Genomic DNA, 7,260 nt, shown 5'->3' on the forward strand with positions numbered 1-7,260 from the left:
TTGTTATGGTATTTGTCCTGGGTTAGCGCTAACCACGCTTCGAGCAACTGGGCCCTGAATGATATATTATTCAGTAAGTGACACAGGCATACTAGTTAACGATGTTTTTTAAACTACTACTACTACTACTACTACTACTACTACTACTACTACTACTACTACTACTACTACTACTACTGCTACTGCTACTGCTACTGCTACTGCTACTGCTACTGCTACGGCTACGGCTACGGCTACGGCTACGGCTACGGCTACGGCTACGGCTACGGCTACGGCTCCTGCTCCTGCTCCTGCTCCTGCTCCTGCTCCTGCTCCTGCTCCTGCTCCTGCTCCTGCTCCTGCTCCTGCTACTGCTCCTGCTACTGCTACTGCTACTGCTACTGCTACTGCTACTGCTGCTGCTCCTGCTACTGCTCCTGCTCCTGCTCCTGCTCCTGCTACGGCTACGGCTACTGCTACTGCTACTGCTACTGCTACTGCTACTGCTACTGCTACTGCTCCTGCTCCTGCTACTGCTACTGCTCCTGCTCCTGCTACTGCTACGGCTACGGCTACGGCTACTGCTACTGCTCCTGCTCCTGCTCCTGCTCCTGCTCCTGCTCCTGCTCCTGCTACTGCTACTGCTCCTGCTCCTGCTACTGCTACTGCTACTGCTACTGCTACTGCTACTGCTGCTGCTGCTGCTAATAATAATAATAATAATAATAATAATAATAATAATAATAATAATAATAATAACAATAATAATAATAATAATAATAATCTTTAGTCAGGAGGCAACCTCACTTTCAGGTGGTTTTCAGGCTGGTCCTAAGTAAAAATTATATATAAACAGTACGTAAAAAATTATTAAATATTAAAAAAATTATAAAGAGACAATCACAGTAAAATCCTAAGATAGTGTTAACGATGTAACAAGATTAGATAAAATAGTTCCCAAAACTTCTTAAATAAATCAAGGCTATTTGAATTTCTTATAGACACTGGAACAGAAACAAGCCAAACAGCCCTGTCTCCACGGTTCCTAAAAAAATATATCATTATCCTGTTGTCCTATTTAGGTTAGCAGAGCAACCAAATCTGTAAACGCCTGAAATCCTGTGTATATAAGTTCTACTTTTTTGTTAATCTTAAGATAATTTTTCAAAACAATCACTGGATCAAATCTTTGTTTCCTTACAAGGACCGCCTGAATCGTTCTCAACAATCTAGAATCATTTACAAAGCCGGTTGCTGGCACTGCGATGATTTTTAGATCGGCAAAACAAAGCAACGATTCATGACAGGAAAATGGAACACTTAAAGGCCCTCGCTAAAATTGGCAACCCGTCGGCCATTGCTGACCATGTCAAAATCACTGGACATAATATTGAGTGGGATCATTGTTTTGACATTTTAGCATCGGGCATAAGTGATTATCACTGTAAAATCAAGTAAGCTTTGTTTATTCAAGAACTAAGGAGAGCTTTTAATGTCAACGGCAGCAGTGAGAATCTGATGCATTATTAATAGTAATTAGCTGTATCTTTTAATCGTGGCTCCAGACCCTCTTTTCACTATTATATAAATGGTTGTAAAAACTATTAACGGTCACTTTTGAAAATGTATGTTGACTAGCATACGAAACGTCAAGTTATATACAGTGCACAAGTTTACTATGTTTATCACTGCTTCTTGTATTTTATTTTTGCCTTGACTTTTTGTAGTGATAAATGTTGTCAGCCGCTTTCTTCTATAAGATAATATAGCCTGATTCTTAGACGGTCCAGGTCACTCCCTTCCCCGTCTGATGGACTTCATGTGAGGTCATGTTCCTGACGTCATTGCGTCTTTGTTCTCTTCACCAATTAGATGCAAGACCATTTTCTCAAATATCAGGAATTTAAGGTGACTCGACCCAGTTATTTTTTGGTGGTACCACCCTACTTTGAGGCTCTCTGGTATCCCCACCTTTACTTTTATAGTAAATGTAACGCATAGAATGGACAACATATAGATCAATGTGCAATATAACAAAAAAATTGGCGATCGGAGTAAATGTCACGTGGTTATAGTGCCACGCCCCTTTGAGGTCTGAGTCGAAATTCTGCTGTTGCCGGCTTTTTTTCGTAAAATCTCTCGGCTGGACATGAACAGAGTTTCACCAAAATTGCAAAGACCTAATTCGAGAAATTTAGCGCTTTCCAAATTTAGGTCATAATTATTAAAAATGATAAGCAAACTTTACAAGATTATATCTAATAAACTATGAAATTTATTCCTTTATTTTGGGGATCTTTATTACAGATGGGTCCTTGCAAGTCAGCAAAAAGCTTTAGGGCCTTGTAAATGCGCGCAATTGCAAGCAATGCTAACATATAGAAATGATAGTTTGAGTCCTTCTCGCAAAAAAAGCATTTTCTTAAAAATTCGCGGTCATTTTTCCTTCAAATTTTTTCAGGGCCACAATTGATTAACTTACTACCCGGAATCTGAATTTCATGGTCATTGAAAAACTGTGACATTATCTCCTATAAGCCCAAACTTGAGTAAACATTGAAGATTTTTAGCGTTTTGGCTGAGTTTGTGCTTTGGGAGTTTTCTATTGTTTCGAGTCTGTCGTGATACAGCATTCTCGTTCAGCACGCGTGCAATGTTCAATGAGTGCATTCGGAAGTCAGCCAAGCGTGGCCATTGCACGCGTGCCGAACAAGAATGCTGTATCATGACAGACTCGAAACGCCTGACAAACCCCTAAGGACGTCTGCGTTGGAGGCTATGATATATAGAGAGAGAGCGATAGAACTAAACCTCACTGGAATCGCGCTAAATCGCCCTAAAAACCACATAGGAGGAAAGAAATACATAAGAGAAGTAAGGTGGGTGATTTTTATTTAAAAATTCATTCATATTTTTAGCCTCTAAATAAACCATTTTTCTCCCATACAAATCCTTATATTTTTCAACCGTTGCGTAACTAGCGCTCATATTTCGAGCTTGGGCTACCTGTGCTTCTTCATCATGATGTTTACAGCAAGTGTGTACGTGCCACAACGGCTTGTCACGCGCTGGGCTCCAGGGGTTTTTGAACTGAAGTTGACGAGACACTATCAGGTCATAAATAGGGTATCAAATTTCTGGACAGGTCATAAATAGGGTAGCGAAAATCGCAGAGTTTGGTCATAAATTGGGTAAGGGTTTTGGGAAGCGGGCCGCCCACCCCTATCCAATTTTTTTGGGGAGTACCCCCCTTCCCCCCCCCCCCCCCCGGGTCCTTCCAAACACAGTTACGTTTTTTTTTTCAAATCACACTTCTACTTCAAAACCAACGGTCAGTCATGCTCTTCAATTTAATTTCCCAGGCTTTTATTTTCTTATCCTCGATCTCTTGTTGCTGGCGAGCGTTAGCGAGACAGCCCACTATTCTTGTCAATAGGAGAAAAAATCCAAAATTTTGTCGGATTTAAGACTTGAAGCTTGCGCAGTAGAGAATTATCCGGGATGGTTTAAACGACAACCACGCGCAAATCACATGGCTGACATATAATCCGGGATCGACACCTGACTTTGCACTTGAGAATCGCACGCTGTCTTTCGAGGTGCAGTTAACGTTGCCATAAAACAAGTAGGTATGTTTTTTATTTGCTATGTCATTATTTGCTTTTGTAATCATTCATCAAGGTCACGAACGAAAAGAGATCAGTTTGTGTTTGGCTGCTCTAATAGATCCACCGGCTTGAGAACTGAGATCACTTTCCACGGGATTCATCACTAATCCGTTCTCTCCCCCAGTCTCTTCTCGTTTATTTCTCCTCGCTCCAGTCTCGCTGCGCTATGAGAACACCATCTCGACTAACCAGAAAGGGACTGCTTGCAGTCTAATTGAATATTTTCACAAGCAAATTAAGACATCAAGCAAATACAAATATTTAGAAATACTAACCTACTTGTTTTATGGCAAAGTCAACTGGCCTCGAAACCGTCTGTGCGTAAGGTCGTGGTAAAATTCTCCCGTGGAAAGTGATCTCAAACGGTGGATCTATAAAAGCAGCCAAACACAAATTGATCTCTTTCCGTTCGTGACCTTGATGAATGATTACAAAAGCAAATAAAGACATAGCAAATAGAAAGCATACCGTGGAGGCTAATAATTCAAAATCTGCGAACCACTCAACTGTAAAATCAAAGGACTCGTTGTACTTTAGTCTTACTTTCACACGAGTTCTTCGCCCGTGGAGGCCAATAATTCAGTCTGTGGAGTTTGTGCCGAATAACTCGACCGTTGAGTCATGCTCTTTGTCCGTAAGCGTGTCCGATGAGGCAAAAGAATTGAAAACTGACATGTCGATCGCTCATCGAAGCGAACTGTGCAACTGTGAAATCAGATGATTGCTTCACTCTGAAATCAAACGACTCGTTGCACTTTCACACGAGCTGTTTGCTCGTGGAAGGAAGCAAATAATTCAAAATGTGCCGTTTGGGGCGGCTGATCCGTCCACTTCACCAACACCCCCATCCCACAAAAAAGAAGCGTTTTCAACATTTGTTCCCCAATATGGGTTATACAAATCACTTAACTGCCATGACCCTGCTAACTCATCCAACTGAAACTCACTCTCCCTACCCTCAAAGTCGAACCCCTTTTCCAAACCCATTCACTGTTTAGTTAAATCCCCGCAACTTTATCCCCCTTCGCCAGCACTCACTTTCATATTGAAATCACTAGTTTAGTCGTTATTCTAGAGCTGTGCTTAAAACATTGGCGCGAAAACAGGGCGCGCTTTTCAGTTAATTTATCTCTTGAGGTCTTTACGCACAGATCATATTTTGCATTATTATGCCATTCCACACGTCAATTGCCACACGCCAATCCGCAAACTTATTTGTCATTAGTAAACTCACGGCTGCCAATTCGATCAAAGGATCTGTTTTACCGAAGCAAGCCCTGCGGATAGCTAACGGCTGATTCAATCGTTCGTGGGGCCAGTTTGATCACAACTTGGAGCAAAACGGGACGAAAAAATTCACCTTTTATCTCGGAATACATACAATTTCGTACGGAATTTACCTGAAGCGCTCAAATTCTCAACCATCGTCTCGCCATTACGTCCCACCCGTAGTAACTTATTTCATATTACATACTATTTGACTCCTCACGATCACATCAAGAGTATCAAGAGTAGCGAAGAGTTTAGGATTATGTAAAATATCGGAACACAACCGCAACGATAAGACTATAGTTTGTATCACGATCGTTATAGTAACACACCACTCCAAACAGAGCAGTCTGTCTAAAAAGTGCTCATGCAGAACATGATTTATATGTACAATGTTCGTTTGTTTTCTTTGCCTTCTTTCGCTCAGATAATGATTGCCACCTTCAAGCAAATCGAATCCTTTTTAACAGATAATTATTCAGACAAGCAGACTTCGCTTGACGCGGTTCACTAAAAGCGATACTGACACATATTTACATAATTGCGATCGCAGAACGCCATCCTAATGTTGGTTACGGGTTTGAATCGAGATTTTTTCGTCGTCGATGCATGGGTGGATCTGGCATTCCCCGCAGATTTTTTGCAGGGGTGGATGACATCACAACGTAATGTTGCCTTGCAACAGGGAAAAACAAGTATGAATGACGTCAGACAAAGGAAGGTTGCTAGGCAATAACAGATTGGAAGACACACGCAGTTTATCCGAGCAAAATTTGCATACATCGGGAATATTTTACCGGGTCACATTTCAACTGCAATGTTCATCAATATTCACTGGATGGAAATATCTCTGCAGAATCTTTTCCCTTTCTTCCAGAAATCTTTTTTGTGAAAGATTGCATTGAAGAACAAACACGTTTTGTGGCCAAGGTAAAATAATTTTCCGTGGGAAATAAATTCATCGAACACCACAGCGCCCACGCCCGTTGTACATTTCGTCGTGTCAAAAATAGATTTCAACCGCAAACTAGCCTGTGGAACTACCAAAAGACCAATCGTTGCTATGTTCAGAAACCTTTTAGTAAAGAGGGCTTTTCACCAGCGGATAATTCACTATCCAGGGGATAAAATCTATTGGTTTGAGAACATTTTATCCACTGGATAGAGTTGTCCGCTCTCTGTATAACCTTGGCCCTGAGATGTCTTTCAAAACTGTATGTAAATTAACTCGCTTCAGTTTGACATTTTTACGGCTTTATAGTCGCGTAACTTTCGCGGCATTTTAGTGAAATACCTTTTGAGTAGAAGACCAAAATAGGACGCTGGCCTGTAAGTTTCGTTTTTCTCAAAGATTGAAAGCGCTTGATTATTTTAAAGTTTGATGGTGTCACGCAACAGACGGACCGAAAATACTTTCTACTATTTTTATGTTCAACCGACGTAGCCGCTGAAATTTTAAACCTAGCTTCGTTTATTGCAAATATTTCACCTTGGTAGCTACACAATACGTACAGATATAAAAGGACGAAAGAGCTACCTAACAAAAGTCACGCAGCAGGCCGTACAATCGTACAACTTAGGGCTGTCGAACGCACTCTATAATCTTTGATTACTACTAGTTTATGTTTAGGTATCATGTTAAAATGTAGCATAGAATAGACTCACCTTCAAAAACTTGCTCCGCTTTTCTATCGAAATTGTGCTATTTAGCGGTTCCAAGACGATAGAGTTCACCAGAACTTGTAACAGTGTTTGAGGTAGCGAGGTATACCTTAAACAAGAAAGCAAAGCCATGACGATCATATTTGCTTATGAAAGCAACATTCACTGCAAATCAGTCTGGACAAGCTGCGTAGTCACGCGAAGTGAATTACGTGTCCATTACCTGAAAATCCTGAAGTTATCGACGAAATCCAAATGTCGACGTCTCTCACTATGTAAGAAGTAGAAACTCGCGGTTTTCGAAATACTCTGCGACGAAATTTACAGGATCAATTTCAAGGACGCTATTGCGTTGAACTCAATAGAAAGGTTGACAAAAGATAACATCGGCCTTAGGGAGGTGACGTCATCGGGTTATTCTTCGGAGCAGCCACGATCGGAGATCCGATTATACCGGAAATTGACCTGCATTCACTCGCTTTTAGTATTAATGGCGGACGACGTTGGTGAAATAAAGACTTCGAACGTTTGTTAGGATTCGTTATGGTAGAATACAAAGTTCTTCCTACTTTCGTTTCTCGGCGTCTGAACACTGATCTCAAGGATTTTACGCTCGATTTGTGGAAGAAACGTGGAACTATGAAAACAGTCAAGATTTGCTCAGGTAACATCGGCTACGGGA

The 7,260-nt window shown here is 41.1% G+C and overlaps 1 long non-coding RNA gene across 1 annotated transcript in view; it reads right to left on the reverse strand.

Moving 5' to 3' along the window:
• LOC146469471 (uncharacterized) overlaps positions 1 to 6,939 on the reverse strand; it is a 12,572-nt gene extending 5,633 nt beyond the window's left edge. The window contains exons 1-2 of the long non-coding RNA XR_014867218.1: positions 6,802 to 6,939; positions 6,582 to 6,687 (exon numbers count right to left, since the gene is read on the reverse strand). This is a non-coding gene — a long non-coding RNA (uncharacterized LOC146469471). The remainder of the gene's footprint in view (positions 1 to 6,581; positions 6,688 to 6,801) is intronic.
• Positions 6,940 to 7,260: the final 321 nt, after the last annotated feature.

This window comes from Pavona decussata, unplaced genomic scaffold (genome assembly GCF_977016875.1).
Source record: "Pavona decussata unplaced genomic scaffold, jaPavDecu1.1 SCAFFOLD_124, whole genome shotgun sequence".
NCBI lineage: Eukaryota > Metazoa > Cnidaria > Anthozoa > Scleractinia > Agariciidae > Pavona > Pavona decussata.